Source organism: Tenrec ecaudatus, chromosome 7 (assembly GCF_050624435.1).
Source record: "Tenrec ecaudatus isolate mTenEca1 chromosome 7, mTenEca1.hap1, whole genome shotgun sequence".
Taxonomy (NCBI): Eukaryota; Metazoa; Chordata; class Mammalia; order Afrosoricida; family Tenrecidae; genus Tenrec; species Tenrec ecaudatus.
Window position 1 is genome coordinate 5,681,858 of NC_134536.1, and position 20,822 is coordinate 5,702,679.

The 20,822-nt window shown below is 41.4% G+C and overlaps 1 protein-coding gene and 1 pseudogene across 1 annotated transcript in view; one reads left to right on the forward strand and one right to left on the reverse strand.

The window, feature by feature from the left end:
- PACRG (parkin coregulated) overlaps positions 1-20,822 on the reverse strand; it is a 555,979-nt gene that overhangs the window by 521,901 nt on the left and 13,256 nt on the right. The window lies entirely within an intron of this gene.
- LOC142453065 (ras-related protein Rab-4A pseudogene) lies at positions 1,613-5,907 on the forward strand (annotated as a pseudogene).

A 20,822-nucleotide genomic window follows, 5' to 3' on the forward strand; every position in this document is an offset into this window, starting at 1 on the left:
ACTACAAGGTAAACAGTTTGAAACCACCAGATGATCCTCAGGAGAAAGATGAGGCTTTCTATTCCCATAAAGATGCACAGTCTTGGTAATCCACAGAGGCAGCTCTACCCTGTGCTATCAGGTTGATACGAGTCGGCAGTAGCTCAATGGCAGTGAGTTGAGCATGTTGGGCCATTGGCATGCTTTGGAGTCTGGTTTCCAGGCAGTACTTTACCATGCTCCAGGTTTGTTTGCGTTTCCCTCCTGAGATGTGCATTGGAAACATGAGCAAAATGAAAACAAATCTCATTTTGTGTAAAGAAAAAAATAGTTCAGTGCAGAAACAAATTAAATATGTAATCAACGCATTTGGTATCAAATCAAATTACAGGGTTAACACTACTCACAAAGCCATCTTCTGAAGGGAAATGTTTGGATTCAGACGTGGAACGTCTATCAATGTCCTGAATCGCAAAGACAGTCAGGGAGGAGGGCAGGCATGGATGATAACGCCACTTCATACTCCATGCTCTTTTTCCTTTCCCTCAACCCAGCAATTCACTTTTCCAGTTTCCACAGCAACCCAATCAATTTCTGACTATAAATGCAAACAGAGCAATTTGGGCCCAGTCTAGGGAAAATGAAGAGTGTGTTTGGGAAGTTGGAAACTGTATCACTCATCTGAGAGGCTCCGGTTCATAGTCACAATTAAGATCGAGACTAACAACTGAAAAAGAAAATTTCCAACTGATGGAAGACCATATATTATAGAATATTCGTATTGCTTTTCTTGCAACGAAGCGGGAAGATTTCAGAATGCTTGTGGGACAAATAGCGGTGTTTCATTGCAGCCCTTGAACTGAAATACAGCAGAAACGTGAAGCAACTAGAAACCAACGCCCGGATGACGAACGAGGATATGAATAAGCTCCATCAGCTCTTCATTTGGATAAAAGCATTTACTTGCCAAGCTCCAATCTAAAAATGCGTAGCTGGGGACTTTCTTTTTCTTTGACTTGGACTGGGTACTGGAAAAGCATGACGATTTTCTTCATCCGCCGTAATGGAACCCAGAAATAGCCCTATGGATAGCTGCCACGCTCAGTTTCAAACACTTCCTCTGTAACCCAAATAAGAACAACGTGCGTGGTATGGCAGCTCCCGTCGCTGGGGGAGCGCCTCGGGAGGGCGTTCTTCCTTACTGGATTAGGTGCATTTGTCCGCTGCGGCAAAGGCCAGTGACGTTATTAGGCAGACACCAAATAGTACCTTAGTGGCTCGTAAGCGTTAGTATGCCTTCCTGAGCACATAACTCACGGTCCATCGTGGCTAAAGCACTGAGCAGATTAGAATCTAATAAAATCCTTAAAGGTCTGGGTTATAGGACAGCCCAATTACATGTTAACAGATGTGTGGAGAGTATGAAAGCTACTGGAGGGTGAACACATAATGCTTGGGGAGTTCCATGTAGCTGGGCATGGTGTTTTCTCTGCCAGGGACAGTTCACTCGATCCCCACAGTAGGATAATGAACATGGAGCGGCATTTCCATCTGCAGAGGAAATCGCTCAAGTTTAGAAAGGGAGATGCCCAGGCCATACACTGGCAGACCCTACCCCAAGACAAAAGCTACAATGGTGCCAATCCCTCGCACTCCACACGAGAGGAACACTAACGATCCATGTGGAAGGACTCACAAGGAGTTTGCTCTGTTACCTAAAGGTAAATAATCTAGTTACAAATGCCTGGCCCAGCCTTTCTAAACCGAGCACACTGAGTATCTTGCAGGCAGACCAAGTCATGTGATCACCAGGAAAGGTCGGTGGGTATTTTAAGCATTAGGAATACATGGCCTAACTTATGATCCTGGAATAATTTTTAACGCGTGAAATGACAGTGTGAATGCCTGAAAAATAATTTTTCTGAATGCTATAAAATTTTTTATTGGTTCATTATTCTACTGTAATGTGCTATCACTCAAATTTTCAAAATCCGCCGACTAAATTGCATGCATGCCTCTAGGTCAGCAGGAAAACTAGCTGCTGGCTCTAGGGGAAACAAATTTATGGCTCCTGATAAAATGTGAAGGAGTCCTACGATATCTGTGGAAGAAAATAAATGAATGCGGCCATAAATTTCAGTTTTATGTACAAGGGACTATTAAATCCCAACAAATGAAGCAAAATGGTAAAGCATAACTACCATGGAGTTAAATGAGAAATTCTAAACATTAATATATGCTGGGCAACCTACAGCAGAGAGAGAACAACCACACACAGAAAACAGATTTTCATGGGGAAAATTATGAAGACTTTGTTTTCACCATGTCGTATAGCAATACTTCAGTCAATCTCATACTGTAACCCTATATTTAGTACTGCATAAAGATCAATGGAGTGAGGAGGATGGTTCGGATTATGAGAAGACGGCTGTACCCTTAGCAAAACAGGAGATAACTTGATGCTTTGTTTTCCATTTATTCCTTGCAGTAAAGACTTCAAAGAAGAGTCCGCATGTGATGAGCAGGCGTGTGCACACAGTATGAGACCTCACCCTGTTTGACACATGACAAGAATGAGCGTGTTACCGCCATTAATATAACTTCCCGGGAAGAAGGAACAATGGAAAGAGGCTGTGCCTCCTCTGCTTCCCAATAGTTTCATGGAAAGTAGTGATTCCGTGGCTGTATTCTCAAAGTGACCTGCCCCACCTTTCCCATTTTCCAGGAAATGATGGAAGGCTCCGAGAAGAGCGGGGGTTTGGGTGAGGGCAGGGATCTGGAAAACGGCTGGATTCTTTGGAAGAAATCTCAAAAATTCAAACTCACCATCATGGAGTCAATTCTGACTCACAGTAATCCTACATGACATGGTACAACTGCCCTTGTGGGTTTCTGAGACCCTAGCTCTTTATGGGAATAGAAAGCCACATCTTGCTCCCGAGGAGGGGCTGGTGGTGTCCAGCTGCTGGCCTTGAGGTTAGCAGTGCAATGGGTAGCCACTGCACCACCAGGGCTCTTCGGATCGCAGAAATAGCAAAAGCAAAAATGAACATCAAAAGCAAATGAAAGGAATGTGTGTGTGCGCACGTGCACACGCACACGCCCACATACACGGACAAGAACATTTGTATGGGAAAACGGAGTGCAGACAGAGAGAAAATATATTTGAACTTTACATTAGGGAATGTTACTGGTAGAAAGGCCTGTGTGTTTTGAGGATGGAGGTTGAAGTAAGAATATCCCTCCCTAACTAGTTAGCTGGCCCTTCTATTGCACAGTGAACAAATGTTGAATTCTCATAATGGAGTTAAATATTATCCACTGGTTATCTAACATCCAAAATCAACCAGTATGTAGATAATGCTTTCTGGTTAAAGGATAAAATAAAAAGTATTACCAAGTCTCTGGGTTGAAACGTAATGGTTGAGAAGTGGAAGCCAACAGGAGGAGGAGAAGTCAAAAAGGAGAAAGAAGTATCTTGGAAAGCACCGCATAAAGAGATTCGATCTACAGAGGATGCAGTAAAACAGTGTGCTTTAAATACTGTATCTGAAGTTTCCAGGGTTACTATCAGAGCATAGCTATATTAAAGGGAGAAACAGGAAGAACTAAGGAAAGGGGTTAGTCAGGTAAATTGCAATGTGTCACGTCCATATCAGTAGAAACTGAACAGATGATGTCTGCAATGGATGGATGAAGAAACTAAAGTGCACTAGATACCAGTGAATGGCACTGAGCCCCAAGAGACAGGAAACAGATGAGGTCAATGCTGTGATTTCCCGAGCCTTAATCACTTTTAGGACAAAACCAGGATAGGCAGGTCCAGGGCAACCCAGCAAATACCTGAGTCAGGAAGATGGGACAGAGAAGCCCAGGTGACAGTGGTGGCCAGATTTTACAGAGCAGAGTACAAAGAAAGAGCTCTGAAGTGCTGAAGAGTGCCTTGTCCAAGAAATCATCCAAATATGCACTTTTGGATATATACATATTCATCTCCATGGCTGCAGTATATTACTCAGATTAAATCCATTAAAAATGGATTTAAAAAAACTCTCAGGACACTAGGACATAGGTATCAAAAGAGATAAAGATATATATAGAAAAATAAAAACATTCATAATTAAAAATTAACATTTTAAAGCAGATAAAGATGATAAGGTTTATATGTTGAAAAACACTATGTATTCCAGAAATAAATCATAAAAGACTAATGAATATGATATCCACAGATCAGAAGACTTGACATTGCTAAGATCTCTGTGATGGCTAATTTTATGTGTTAGCTTGGTGTTAGCTAGGGCATAATTCCCAATTGTTTGGCCCAAATACTAGTCTTGTTCTTTCTTTCTTTATTTTATTTTTATTAAAAGATCATTTTATTGGGGACTCTTACAGCTCTTATAACAATCCATACATCAGTTATATCTAGCATATTTGTATATATGTTGCCATCATTATTTTCTAAACATTTACTTTCCATTGAACCCTTAGTATCAGCTCCTGTTTTTCCCCTCTCTCCACCCCACCCTTGTGACCCCTTGATAAATTGTAAATTATTATTATTTTCATATCTTACTCCGACCACTGTCTCCCTTCCTCATAGTTTCTGTTGTTCATCCCCCTGGGGTGGTGGTGGTGGTGGTGGGCAGTAGTTATGTGTTCATCGCGATTGGTTCCCTCTTCCAACCCTCCTCTCTGACCTTACCCCTATGCTCCTGGTATCCCTACTCCCCTTCCTGTTCCTGGATTCTGTGTATCGTGATCTCTTATCTGTACCTGTGCACATGCTCCAGTCTAACCTGAAGTGAAAGGCAGGACTGGGGTCATGATAATGTGACATTCCCTCACAGAAGGATCACGAGGAAGGGATGAGCCAACTAGGGCACAGTATAGCACCGATGAAACACACAATATGCCTCTGGTTCCTTGAGGCTTCCTCCCGCCCCACTGTCATGGTCTAGTTCTTGGCATGGGGTAGTTGTTGGTGGTGGTGCTGGTGAGTCAGTTCTGATGAATAGGGACCCATAGACAGCAGAATGAAACGCTGCCCAGTCCTATGCCATCCTCATAATCATTGCCATCTTTGAGCCTTTGCTGCAGCCATTGTGTCAATTCATCTCACTGAGAGCCTTCTTCTTTGGTTGACCCTCAACTTTACCGAGCATGATGTCCTTCTTCAAGATTAAGCAATTGGCCTTGGGTGGAGCAGATTACATATGTAATATTATGTAATGCAATATAGTATAATTCCATCACTTTCCATAATGAGATGTAATGTTGTATAACCAACTTCCATAATGCATTATAATATAATATAATATAATATAATATAATATAATATAATATAATATAATATAATATAATATAATATAATATAATATAATATAATATAATATAATATAATATAATATAATATAATATAATAATAATATAATCATTCTGCCCAGGTAACGCCAGTGTCAGGTAGACGCTAAACCTATTAACTTCTGAATTATTTGATTAAAAATAAAAATGACCAGGCCATACTGCTCCAAGATGTCACAGACGCCGTGTCCAAGACCTATGTCAAGAAACCTATAATGCGCTTTCTAATTGGCCAACAGATGCCAGAATGCTGGCTAGTCGGGACACTGTGATCATCCTCTGTGGAAACAAGAAGGATCTTGATGCAGATCATGAAGTGACTTTCTTAGAAGCCTCCAGATCCACTCAAGAAGACGAGCTGATGCTTCTGGAAACAAGTGCACCACCAGGGGAGAATGGAGAAGAAGCCTTGTGCAGTGTGCAAGGGAAGTACTTAACAAAACTGATTCAGGTGGTCTGGATCCAGAAAGGATGGGCCCAGGTATCCAGGATGGAGATACTGCCCTGAGGCAGCTGGGGTCTTCACGTGGAGCACAAGCCCAGGATGTGCAAGAATGTGGTTAAAAATCAGCACTAGGGCAAGCAAGGGGTACATGCCACGGTATTCGAGACACAATGGTTGGAGCTGAAAGAATCTGGTTTGTTTTTTACCACCTTTTCTTTCTACTCTATACAGAAATAGATCTTTGTGGTGGAATAATGATTTGGGTTGTTATGGAGGGTAGCAGACATGGCACAGCAAACCATAAAATAAATCTAACTCAATGGGCAATACCATTAAATGTATACATGGATGTAACATTTTTCAGGTCCACATTTTCCCTTAAGTTTGAAAAATGGCATTGTACTGTATATACTGGTGTAGAAGCCACGTTGTCAGCACATTCTTATGCAGTGTTTGTGGTAAAGCTGGGTGCCTCGGCGGATATTTGGTTGGCTTATACTCAAGTGTATACAGTATATTCTAGTTCAGTAAGTCTCTCCAGCATGGGAGATGATGTGTGCGATAAAATATAATGTTGCACTAAATGCAGTTTAGTTTTTTAAAATCATATGAACTAAATTTTGTTTATTGTGAGGTGTTTTTTATCATCGTGTCAATTATATTGATTGTATTGCACACTTAGTTATACTTATGACCTCCTATTCAAAGATTCTGGCATTGAAGGCCAGTGCATTTCTTATTTAACTGTTTACTACACTCTATATGGTGTTTACATGATCTACATGTGAAATACTAGATCAGTAGTTATTCATTAATAACAAAATAAAATGAAAAAACTATTTTTTTTTCAAAAATATCACATAAAATAAAAAGACCAGGATGCACACAAAGATAAAGACACACGGAGAAGACAAAGTGACAGGGTAGGGTTGTCTACAAGCAAAGGAACCCCAGGATCACACAGACACTAGAAACCAGGTGAAAGTTTCTCCAAAGAAATTTACATATCTAGATTCTGATTTGGACCTTAGCCTCCAGAACTATGAGAATCTGGAAGTTTCTTTACGAGCGCCATTCGCTGGCATTTGTGTTACTGCTGCTCTTGGTACTGGTAGGTGCCCTTGAATCAGCTCCAATTCACAGAGACCGTACACTGCCCAATCCGGAACCATCCTCACAACTGTCGCATGACCAGTTGTGCATCCATGGTCAATCAATCCATCTTCTTGGCGGTCATCCTTTATTTTTTTTGCTAACCCTCTACTTTATCAAGTATGATATCCTTCTCCAGGATTGCTCCCTCTTGCCAACATATTCAATGTGTGTGAGATGACCTTTCATCATGCCTGCTGCTAAAGAATACTCTGGTTGTACTTATTCCAAGAGAACTTCTTTGTTCATTCTTCAAGCAGTCCACAGTATAATCATATTCTTTGCCAATACCATACTGTTAATAGTATGTATTAGTACAGTAACATCTACTTACTATAGCACTAGGTAACTATGAATTTTTTGCAAATTGAACTATGTATTCACTGTAATTGCTACTAAAATACTAACAAGCTTTTTCTGGCAGAAATTCACAATTATGAAATTCATAGAAATTTCATAGGACCTAGGAAAGTCAACTTTGAAAAATAATGAAAAAATTGGAATACTAACAGATCTGATTTCAAGATTCTTTATAAAGCTTTATCCAGTAATCAACACATTGTGAAGACAGCACAAAGATGGTCAACTGACACTAGAGACATAGACAGAAACCCACATGAATATGCATAAGTAATTTTCAACAAATTAAATGCTAATTCAGTGGGGAAAAAAAGAGTATTTTCAAAAAAAATTTTCCGACAAAATTGAGCATCTTTATGCCAAAAAGAAGTGACCATCAATTCATACCTTCACCATATACAGAGATTAATACAGAATGACTTATAGACCTAAAGGGAAAATGTAAAACTTCTAGAAGAAGAAAATAAAAAGGAAAGAATATATATATTTGATGTCTTTAGGCACAGCAAAGATTTCTAATATGAAGCTCCTGGAGTCAGTTAAATTTGTGTCCACTTGGCGGGGCCAGCATTCAGTGTTGACAGTTAAGCTATAGCCATGCCCATGATGAGATTTCATGTTATCATTTCCATGATGAGATCTGTTATAAGCAATCAATCAAATAAAAGGGAATTTGACCTGAGGTTGTGTTGGTTGTGTGGCCTACTTCCAATCTATGTGGACATTCTTACAGTTTTCTGGGTCTGGATACTGTGTCTAGTTCAATACCTGACCTCTAATTCTACAGACTTGAGGTAACATCTTGCCATGTAACCTGCTGATCTTGGGATCTTCCACAGCCTGTCATCTTACCTTCGATTTATTCTCCTCTGTAGCTAGAAACCTACCAATAGACTTTGAGTTCATCAGCCCCCAAAGGTATGTGAGTCAGGACAAGCCTCCAAGCTGACATCTGACCCACTGCTTGCAACCTGCCCACCTCTGCAGCTGTGTGAGCTATTTCCTTAGGATAAAATTCTCAATGTAGACAGTCATAGATAAGCTTCATTGGTTTTCCCTCGCTAGAGAACTCAGCCAGCTTAAGATGATCCCTAAAGAAAGAAGTCATTAAAATACATTTCACCAAAATTAAAATGGCTTGTTCTTTAAATACCACTTTTTAAGAAATGCAAAGAGAAATTACAGGATGGAAGAACTAGTATAAGTCATACACAAAGTGGCTTCTTCATGAAAAAGACTTCAATATCATTAACTACTGCCAGCCAGTCGATTCCAACTGTGGACAACTGTATAGGACAGAGTTGAACTGCTCCTTGGCGTTTCTGAGAACGTTAATCTTTACTGTAATGCAAAGCCTCATCTTCCTTCTGTGGAATGGCTGGTGGATTTGAATCACTGACCTTGGGGTGAGCAGCCCAACACTTAGTGCACTGTGCCACCAGGGCTCCTTAGCCTCACCAGGTACACAAATTTAAATATCAATGAGCTACTGTCATACATCTAATAGAAGGATCATTGGGTGTGGGCAAGAATGTTGAGGACTAGAACTCTCAAATGTGCTTCTGGAAACATCACAGGGCACCACCACTTAAGACCCCAGGAGACAGAAAGCGCCCAAGAACCAGAACCAAGGCAAGGAGACCACGGGGCAGAGCAAAGGAGCCAAACCATGACCAGAGGCTGCAGCAAGGAGACTGTGAGACAGAGCAAAGCAGCAGCACAGAGGCTATGAGGCTGTGAGACAAAGTAGCAGTTTGTCTTCTTAACCCAAAAGGAGACAGAGGCCAAGGGACCACTAAAGGGTCTAGCAGCAGCGCTACAGATTGCAACCCCAGCCATTTTGTTTACAAAATTCGCTCTGCCCACTCCTGCTGCCCAGCCACACACCAGCATCCCTGCCTGCAGCTGCAAATGGATCCCTAGGTCCCTAAAAGGACGACATTCTTTTACAAACTGCCAATCGGGACCATGTGTGGAACTATTCCTGGTTAAATGATATACAACTCTCCCCGAGATTTCTAAGTAGGGGGAACTTCTTTGTCTAAGCCTCTTCTCTCTTCTTCTTCTCTCTCCTCCTCTTCTCCCCTCTTTCTTTTTCTTGCCACTTCCTAACCTTTCGGCACGCTGCCTGTTTTTGAGAGCTTCACTGTCTCTGCCTTACCTGCCACCAGCTCTAGTCCCAGCGGCTGTACTAGTGTCTGTCAGTAACGAATGCGGCTGTAGTCTGGAGATACTGTGTGTGTGTGTGTGTGTGTGTGTGTGTGTGTGTGTGTGTATGTGTATATATATATTTTCAAAGCATTTTATTTCTACTTGAGCCCTTGGTATCAGCTCTTCATTTTTGATTCTCTCTCCCCCACCCTCTCTCTCCCTCATGAACCTTTGATAATTATAAAGTATTATTTTTTTTCATGTCTTGCACTGCCCGATGCCTCCCTTACTGCCTTGGCCAATAGTGAGAGTAGCGCTACTAGGAAGCAAAGGGGAAGGTGGGGGGAGAAAGGGGAAACCGATCACAATGATCAACGAATAACCCCCTCCCTGAGGGAAGGACAACAGAGCAGTTGGTGAAGGGAGACATCAGACAGTGTAAGACATGAAAAAATAATAAATTATCAAGAGTTTGTGAGGGAGGTCGGGAGGGGAAAAATGAGGAACTGATACCAAGGGATTAGGTGGAAAGAAAATGTTTTAAAAATGATGATGGCAACAAATGTACAAATGTGCTTGACACAATGGATGGATGTATTTATTGTGATAAGAGCTGCATGAGCCCCCAATACAATGATTTTTTTTTAAGTGTTCAACTTCTCCAGGTGAAACTAAAGGGCCAGAGTGCTGGGCGAGGGGGGAGGCCTAGGACTGTGAGCGATGTACATTGATAAGCCATTCTCTACAACTGCACTCATTAACCTGAACACGCATCTCATGGATACTTTAAAAATGAGTTTTCACTTGGAAAGGTACTGACAATGTAAGACTGTAAGACTATTCTACTATAAATGATTCTGAGTTGGTTTTCCAATACATTGATGAATTTCAGCTGATTCACTCCAAACTATTTTTCATTATTGACAATTGTCATTTATTGGTAAGTGATTATAAGAGGTGAGAAGTATGGTGATAAAACAGAGTTAAATGAAATGCATTCATTAATAAGATGAACGCATTATTTTATAGAACAAGGACACATCAAGTGTCCATGGATTTGTCAATATAAGCCTCACAGTAGACAACTTTTGGACCTGTTTAATACCTGGTGACTTTGGACTCCTGACCTGACAGTGCCATGAGGGCTCCCTTCTGATTTGGATTTGCAAAATTGAGGGAATAAAAGTCCTTGGGAGGTGTCAAAGGACTGAGTGACTACATTACTACTGAGTACTACTGAGTACATTAAGCCTATTGGGTATAACTGAAATGCCTTCAGTGATTTCATACAAACATCGTGTCACTCCAGAGCTAATCTTGGGAAAGCACAGCAATGAGTAAAGAAGACCACGAGTTGGAATCAGAGTTTTGAGAGTGATATATGTGATATCACTCAGAAGTGATGTATGTGAATTATGGTATTGATGAATAATAATGGAGGCACCAGGGACTGCCGAAAGAGCAAATAAATCTGTCGTGGAAAAAGCACAGCCAGAATGCCCATGGGATGCAAGGACGATGAGGCTTCATCTCACTTACTGTGGACACTAGCCACCGTCCCTGGGGGTTGGGGATAGGGACACATACTTGGTAAAGCAGAGGGGCAGTGAAAAGGAAGATGACACTCAACGCAGTGGATTGACACAGTGGCCTGAACCATGGGCTCCAACACAAGAAAAATTGTGAGGATGGTGCTGGACCAGGAAGTGTTTTCTTCTGCTTTGCTTAGGGTCACTATGAGTCCAGCCAACTGAATGACACCTAACAACATCAACAATCTTGGGAAACACAAAATCCCCAGGTTAATTAGCCAAAGCATGGATGTGAGTCAGAATGGACTAGATGGCAGTGAGTTTGGCTTGCTTTGGGGAGGCTTTAAGGGGAGAGAATTGAGTGAGGTGATTAAAGTGATGCAGTAGAGGGACAAGCTTTGATAAGAATCAAATCTATGTTTCCAAACCATTTACAGCACCCACAGACAAGGAACATTGGTCTTGGAGAATGATGGAGGTAGCATTTAATTGGAAAGATCCTTTCAAACTGGCGTCTCCCATAAAACCAAACTCTCTTCCATTGAGTTGTTTCCAACTCATAGCACCCTAGAGGACAGGATAGAACTGCCTCTGTGTGTTTTCAAGACTGTGACTGTTTACAGGAGTGGAAAGGCTCTCTTTCTGCCATGAAGAAGCTGGTGGTTTCAACCTACTGAACTTGTAGTTAGCAAGCCAACACCAGAACTCCTCTCATGAGCACAAGAAGGGAGAAGGGGCTCTAGGAATGGTGGAGACTTCCAGATTCAGAAACACTGGATAGGGCTTCTATGAGCCTTAATGGACTCGATGACAATGGATTGGTTCTGTTGGTTTTAATATAAAAAGCAGTGAATGAAATTCCTCTGATTCTATGGAACTACCATATCTTGACACGTTTCAAACCAATCCAGTTAACGTGTGCTTGTAAAAATAACAGGCCAAGGGTGATTTTACCAGAAGATTCTGATCTATAGCAACTTTATACGGACTTTCCAAGGCTGTAAATCTTTACTGGAGCAAAAGGCCACACCTTGTTCCCAAGAAGCTGCTGGTGGATTTGAACTGTTGGCCTAGCAGAAAGCAGCCCAGCCTTTAGCCCATGATGCCACCAGGGCTTCCTGAAGAATTCTAGACCATGTCATGTTTTTCATGTGGAACCTGTACACAAGACCAAGGCAGTCGTCCAAATAGAACGCGGGGGTACGACCTGGTTTAATTTCAGGAAAGGTATATAACAAGGTTGTATCCTTTCGCCATAATTATTCCGTCTGTATGCTTACCAAACAACCCAAGAAGCTGGACTATATGGAGAAGAATGAATATGACACCAGGCTCGGAGGAAGACTCTTTTAAGAACCTGTGATATGCAGATGGTAAAACCTTGGTTACTGAAAGCAAAGAGGACTCGATGCTTACCAATGAAGATCAAAGACTACAGCCTTCAGAGGGCACAACTCAACATAAAGGGCACAAAAATCCTCACATTATAATTCACTGCCATCAAGTCAATTCCTATAGGTTAGAGTAGAAGTGCCTAGGTCGGTTTCTGAGACTACAATTCTTTATGGCGATAGAAAGAGTCACCTGTCTCCTTCAGAGCACCTAGGGATTTTGAACTTCTGGCCTTGCAGTCAGCAGCCTATGCCACCAGAACTCCTTTTCCATTGTAATAAATGGAAAAAACATAGAACCTGTCAAGTGTTTCATTTTACTTGGACCCACAACTAACCCGTCTTAGTTATCCAGTGTTGCTATAATAGGAACACCACAAGTTGGTGAATTTAACAAAGATGAGTTTATTTTCTCAGTTTAAGAGGCAAGAAGTCTGAGTCAGCTCTAGAGGGAGGCTTGATCTCTGTTGTCTTTGGAGAAAAGTCACTGTCTCCTTTCAGCATCTGTTGGCCTGAATTCACTGAAGATCTTCGTGTGTCTTGGTGTCAGTTTTCCCTGGGGTCTCAGGGTTCCCTACTGCAGTGATCTCAGGTCCATGGTACGCATTCCACTCCCAGTTTCTTCTTGGAGGTAGTAGGTTCTTGTGGCCTCTGCTTCTTTATCCTTTGATCTCTTGTAAGATAAAGTTGGTGCTGGCCACACCCCACAGAAAAATCCCCATACTTTGGATCTGGCCTGTGATAGGATCAAGATTGTTGCCTCTGCCCTTTCCAAGGAGCCTGGGTGATGCTGTGGGTTAGCCATTGGGCTTCTAGCTACACGTTTGAGGGTTGAAACCTGCCTGCCTCTGTGCGAGGGGAAGATGGGGCAGCTGACTGCCTTGTAAAGGTTTGGTATCTCAGGAACCCTGTACAGGGTAGCTATCAGTTGATATCAACTTGATGGCAGTGGGTTTGGGTTTGTTGTTGTTAGGTGTAAACACTCTTTACAATGTTTAAATGGCAAAGATGTCACTTTGGGGACTGAAGGTCACCTGACCCAAGCCATGTTATCAATTGACTTATGTGTATCTGAAAGGTGGACAGTGAATAAGGAATACAGGAGACGAGTCACATCTAAGTTAGGGTGTTGGCGAAGAATGCCAATATACCCTGGCCATTCACGCTCCCCATTTGTGGCAACTACTAAATCTCCTGTCAACTTGAGAGAATGGGTGGAGTCCAACCTGTCAATCAGGCCAGTCTGATTGATCTGTCTTTGTGGGCATGGCCTACTCATGAGGATTCTGAGATTTCTTATCTTCCTCCCTGGAGGCAGGACACACACTCTCTCTCTGCTACACATCCCTGTTGACCAGCCACATGGAGCTACACTGATGGAGCCAGAGACCTGGAGCTGAAAGAGTCACGTGGAGACCCGCACCAGGGCTGAGATGCTTCCACTGCCACTGGATCCACCACTGGCCTGTGATCTTCCTGCAGTTGGCATCATTGCATGGGATGTGTGGGTCTAAAGAGGAATTTATGGACATATGGCTAATATCTGAATTTATCAAACATATGGGCTACTACTGGACTTGTGGACTTGACCTGGACTGGGCTGGGATGCTTTCTCAATATACAATTGCTCTTCGATAGAAAGCTCTCTCTTACACACATATGAGTGTCACTGGATTTGTTTCTCTAGTCGACCTGATCTAACACGCCATTGTGTCTTATAAAAACTAGGCTTCATGCACTCCTCCTGAAAGGGTTTAATAACTACCCATAATAATGGCAGAAGATAATGGTGTGTATGTAAATTACCATGTGTATAAGCTAGTGTAAGCACCAGTAGCTATGGTGTTTATCACTCACTGAAGAAATTCCAAATGGAAACAAGGTATAAGCAGATGTACCCAAGTTATTGTTCTAAAAGAGCATGATGTCTTCCATGTAGTTGTTCCTTTGTGCTATCTCCAATCACTACATCACATAGAACCCTAAAACATAGTTACATAGGGTGCTTAGATTGATTTGTTTTTAATCTTCATGTGGAAACATTTAAAGGTGTGTCACTTTATTTAATTTGGAATAGAGCAAAGCTGCACTATTGTCATGGAAACATCAGCATTGCTCTTAAAAAATCACATTAAGGACACAGATTTGGTAAAGGATTTACTGCTTGTCTCAGGGACTATTTTTTTTGTAGCAGCTTTCATTGAGAACATACAATTGATGAAATATACTTCCCCATGGAAATCTCTGCTAACTGAGAACCACAAAGGGACAGTAGTTAGGCATGATCTATCTTGTGTTCGTTATTTTACTTGACATTCATTAGATCATCATATTTTTCCTATTTTTTTAACTAACTATGCTCTATCAATGAGTTGAATTTGAATTTTTTACAGGGTAGTTACAAAATACAAAGTATTATTTATACAATGCAATTATTCTTTATGGCACAATCAATTCACATGCTCATTCTTAAACAACAGTATCTTGGGGAAATAAACAAATCGTGGATAAAGACAGCTTACATTTTTCTTCAGGTATTAATTCTTGCAGGGTTATGGAAAACTAAAAGGGGAGAGAAAAATCTCTCCCTGCACACAGCACTCTTTTACTGCCCTGGACTAACTAGCCCCAGGCATGCTTTGCAGCTTCAACTCTTCCATTCCAAACGTTCATTCCCAGTGTTTCTTCCCTCACTTTCAATGCCGCACCAAGTCAGCCTTCCCTCAATGTGTTTCTCAACAATCCACAGTCACCGCTGGGTGGCCTAGGTGTCCCCACAATCTGTCCCGTGTGGCACAGGGGTTTTGAAGTCAATTTGTATTAAGGAAGCAGAAGCAAAATCAAAGGACTTCCTGCATCTTCTATTAAAATTTCATTTAAAGGCATTAAATATGAATGATGCACATTGAAACTATAAATACACACTTTAAAGGAAGTTTAAAAGAAAAATTACACAGACAATGAATTCTGAAATCCTGAGTCCTTCCATTAAGAATGGATATGATTCTTACTTATTGGCAGGTCATGTTCAGAATTCCTAAGTAGGTCCCCTGATAAGAATAACAGAGATGGAAAAAACAGGACAACCCGATGCCTTTTCTTTTGCATTTTAGCCTCATTAGTCAAAATCACAAGAGTCATACATGTTTCAGAGGTGGGGTTTTAACAAACAAAGTGCTACTTTTAAAATCTTACAACAATTTATCAAACCTACATAAGTGTGCTGTCTTATGGAATTAGCTAAAGATATAGAAAGAATTAGAGGGGAAGGCCAAATTTTATTTATTTTAGAATTGCCTACAATGCACTCAATCTTTCTGACTTAGGACTTGCAGTATTCAGCTGGTCATAGTTTCATAAAGATGGACTTGGTAACTTTTTTGCATGAAAATATCCTCTCTGAAATTAATAATCTAGAATAAGTATAGATAAAACATGCCTTTATTCAAGTTTCTACAGAATACTTTAGAAAATCATCTTACTTTAGACTAAAATGATGACATTAATAAATTCTAAGCAGGGAAAGCATAGAAACCAAATTACCTAACCATCAGTTAATTAAGTCTATTAACAACAAAGAGCATAACAAAAATTATCATTGATCCCTAACCAAGGGAGGGAAATAACCTCCCCCAAATAAAAATGTTATGAAAGAGGAAAAAAATACAATTACATGTATTTTACAGTAATCTGAATAGTCTCTATTTTAAAAGGCCTCAACATAAAAAGACATGAAATAAACATTCCAATCCAACGCTAAGGAGGAGAAAGTTACTGTGGAGTATGGAGAGAGAGAAACTAATATGTAAAAGTATAAATTAGAAGAAATCTGTTATCAAAACTAGGAAAATCCATGCATCAATGAGAGGGTAAGATGCACCATCAGTAAAGTTAATCAACTCTATTAATAAAAGTAGCTGGGAGAATATAATGAGGGCAGGCACTGAATTTTAAAATAGAACAACAATATCTGTATGATTCCTATTTTAACACAAAGACCATTTAGAGGTTTTCTGGGAATAATTTAAGAGTGACTTATTCTAGCAGATGGAATTTGAGGGTTTTTTTGGTCTCATTTAGGTATAGATTCAAGAGTCTAAAGAAGAATTTCCCCTCTTTTACAATAAAAGCAATTATTACAGAATACAATATTAAAATTATATTAAAACATACGTTTTTTCCCAGAATTCAAATGCAGTACATAATATTTAATTTTCTTCCCAACAGTCATTCATTAGTTGGGTTTTTGTTTCTTTGTTTAGGTAATATAAACATCATTGTGTTCTGGCAGCAAAGAATTCTGGGAAAGGTGACCTTCCTCCAGCCCATGGGATGAGTCAGATGTAATAAACCCTCCTGTCCACAGTGGTGATGACATCTACCTTGGGCGATAAAGTATAGGGGACACTGGCAGGGTTACGAGCAGCCCTGGTGGCGCAATGTGTTAAGCAATGCACTGCTAACCTGGAAGGAGCAAACTCCCTAGTGCTTGGTTGGAGAAAGTGGAGGCGGTCTGCCCCCCATAAAGGCTTACAGCCTTGGAAAGCCTGTGGGGCAGCCCTCCTCTGCCCTCCAGGGTCGACTCAGAAAGGCAGTGGGTTTCTGGTGGGCTGGATGAAAGAGGACCTGGCCTCCTGGTAAGGGAGGGGCAACTACAATTCCTCCTTGTTGTTCAAACTAAAGGTGTCTCAATTGTACAGCATTTCAAGGGAGATTAGACTTCAGAATATCACCGATTAATGTAAATGGACACAGTAACAGACTGCTGCCTAAAAGTAAAAAATCCTGATAAAAATCAATAATTCTCACAAAAAAGTTTCTTAAGAAAACATATCATATCCAGTAAAGTGAAATGGGTGCTAGGAGCCTCCAGTTCTTCTGCATCCGGTATAATTCCACTTAAAATTGGACAAGAAATGCTCACAAAATGTGGCAGTTGATCTTAAATTGCGATGAATGTCTGTTCATCAAAGACAATGAGAAAAAAGGGGAAAGTCCCAAGTCACAGTCAGGTGTGTCTTCCAGAAGATTTGGGAATGGACCACCTATATGGATCCTACAAGACCGACAGCCAGAAGACCGAGCAGCAAAGGTCTACCACAGCAGCAGCCACCTGAAAGGGTTAACAAGGGCCTTCAGGGGCAATGGGCTGGCACTGATTGGGAGGAGGAAGCCCCTCAGAGAAGTGGGTGGGTATGATAGTAGCCACGAACAGTCTGAAGGAAGGAAGGAATCAATGCCACGGCAGTACACATGGGTTCATGTGTGCTCTTGCTGTGAATATTCTCCCAACCAGGAAAAAGGAAATAAAACAGAAACATCGATAAATAAAGTTAAAGTAGGGTAAAATGGGCCAAAACTTTGCAGGTGGACAACAGAGAAAGAAGCATAATATACTTTCACAAGAAAGTCACATCAGTATCTCTGGGAAGATGGAGAATTAAAACCAGACACCCCTTCATACCTTTGAACTTACCTCAGTTTTAGGGTTAAGATCATCAGGTGATGACTAAGATTTTGGAAACAAGGATTTTTATCAGCTGCCTGTCACCTTATAAGTCACCAGGCATTGGAGAGAAAATTGACCAAACGTCTATTAAAGTTGAAGGTATGACTTATGACTTAGCAATTCTACCTGTGGTTAACTCAGGCATCTGTGTACGCGTGCGCGCGCGCACACACACACACACGGGGCTGTGGGTGATCTGGCAATGAAGATACCTAGCAGTCTCTCAGGAAGAGAATGAACAACCGACAGACTAATAAGATGAGAGATGATTCAGCAGGTAAAGACTGCCTGCATACCTTTGGGTAAAACAGGATATGTGGTCCTGAGCTGCCCACTAGGAATGACAAGGGCAACAGGAATAATAAGGGGACAATAACACTTAAGAAGCAATATTGTAACCCCAGCACAAATAATCATTTTAATAAAAATCCACTCGTAAATTTAAATATGGACATGTATGTCATCAGGAGAGACTGCTTCCAGAGAAAAGGACATCATGCCTGGTAAAGCAGAGGGTCAGTGAAAAGGAAGATCGTCAATGAGATAGATTGATGCAGTGGCCTAAACAATGGACTTAAGCATACCAACGATTCTGAGGCTGGCTTAAGACTCGGGAGAGGTTCTTTCTGTTGTACATAGGGTCCTTATGAGTTTAAAGCACCTTGATAGCATGTAATAGTAGCAATGAAGAGTTAAATCCCTTGTGTCTAACGTTGAAGAAATACTAGAATCAATATTCCTCAGCTCACGTCTCAGCACAGGCACCTTCTGAACCAGGAAGCAGAACCTGGGGCGAGCAGGTAACCATGCTCTTCTGCATGACCCTCATTCGTTCCTGTGTCACAGCTACATCCAGAGGGGCTAGTGTCTTTCATCCAGCTGTGACTACTCTGTGTTGACACAGAATGTTAACACAATGGGGAACATCACAGAGAAACCCCTGCAGAATCCCGTACTGTGGACTAAGTGAACCTGAGTTAGCACGAAAAGCCAAGGTGGGAGGTACTCCTATAAATTCCTTCCTCATAGATGAATTTCTCTCTTATGTATGGCTGCACAGAAACACACTGGAAAAAACAGGTGGGGTCCGGGCTATCCCAGGGCTGGGGATGTGGACGGGGGCAAGGGGTTGTGAGGCTGCAGCTCCTGTTGACAGGTTTAATGTGTGTTCTACCAGATCAAAGGGTGATTTAAAAGAATTTAAAGTTATTATAATACAACACTACTAGGTATTCCACAGAGGCGACAAACACTTGCCTAGTCCATTGGTTTCTGTACATACAGGCAGCCCCTATCTTGTAAATCAGACCTGCTCCTAAGGGTGTCTTTACTTCGAATTTGTAAGTAAGTTGGGGCAGGTGCATGCGGTTCTTGGTTCTTTTTGAACTTTACTTTAGAACCTAGGTCCCCAAATTTCTTTGACCCTCTGCCCCCACTTTCTGAAAAATAATTACTCAGAGCCTAGCCCCTGGTCCAGAAATTTAAAATTTTTATATCATAGCCCATTACCCAGGATAAAGTGCAGGTACCTGCTTTTGCAGCCCCTCTGGACGGCTCCAGTGCCTCGAGGGGGCAGTATTGCCCACTTTGGAGAACAGGGCTTTACAACAAGAGGGGTTCTGATGGCATAGTCAGTTAACCCTTCCACAGCTAACCTTAAGGTAAGGAGTTCAAATCCACCTGTTGCTTCCTGAGAGAAGAGGCTTTCTATGTGTGTAAAGATCTACCGCTTTTGGAACCCCCTAGAAGCAGGTCTATTTTAAACCCACTGGTGTCAGTTACAAGGAGTCAGAATCGACTTGATGGCAGTGAGTTTGGTTTTTTGTTTTCATGCAAGAAAAAAAAGAGCCCTAGTGGCATAGTGCTTATGTGCTGGGTAGCAATCCGCATGGTCGGCAGTTCAAAACCACCAGCAGTACCTCAGAACAAAGATGAGACTTTTGACTCTTGTGAACAGATACTAGTCTCGGAAACCCACAGGAGTTGTTATGAGGCAGCATTGACTCAATGGCAGTGAGCAGGTAGGCTAAACATTGTACTGCTAACCAGAAGGTTGGTAATTCAAACCCAAGAGCTGGTGGGAGGGAGCCATAAGAGACTGTCTGCTCCTGAAAGATCTAATCTTAAAAACCCTCAGGAACAGTTCTATTCTGTACGGCAGGGTCTCTAAGTGTCTCATGGCAGTTGGTTCAGTGCAAAGGCTGGAAGCCTTTTCAGTGATTTCAAAGCTGCCTGTACAGTGAATGAAGGTGATTTTGGTGGATATGTTGCCAGGAGGGGTTTCCCCTCTTGGGAGAAAGACAGGGCTTCCTAGTCCAGGAGAGAATAAGGGTCTCAGAAACCCAGAGGGGCAGTTCTGCTCTCTCCTATAGGGTCATCATGAGTCAGAATCCACTCGACGGTAGTGAGAATGAGAGAGGGGTCCCTCAGTCCTTTCAAAGTGTGGGAAAACTTACATCCCATGAAAGGAAGGTGGCAGGTGTCCCTGTGGGGACTGTTTCTAACTCAGGGATTTACTATGTGGACACATGACTAACATGAAGCATGTGGTTCATTGGGAGCAATGTCACCTTAAAAATTGTGGGAGTGAGGTTACTGGATATAAAATAGATACAAAAAATAGACAATAGGAAGCTGACCTACATACAAAAATGAAATGATTGATCCATTGTTACCAGATACCCTGATGAGAAGGTACCGTGATAAGAAGGCAATTGTTCCCCTAGTGATTTAAAGAGTCATTGTATTGCAGAGGGATGTTTTAGCTTGGTCTGTTATTAGAAGGTTGTTGGGATGATTAAACTGGTAAAGTAATAAAAGCTAAAAGAATCATTAGGAGTAGGAATTAATAGTAGAAATTAACTTTCCTAGTTTTTGAAATATATTATGTTCTAATAATGAAAATACTGCGACATTGGTTAAAAGTTCCTCTCACATAT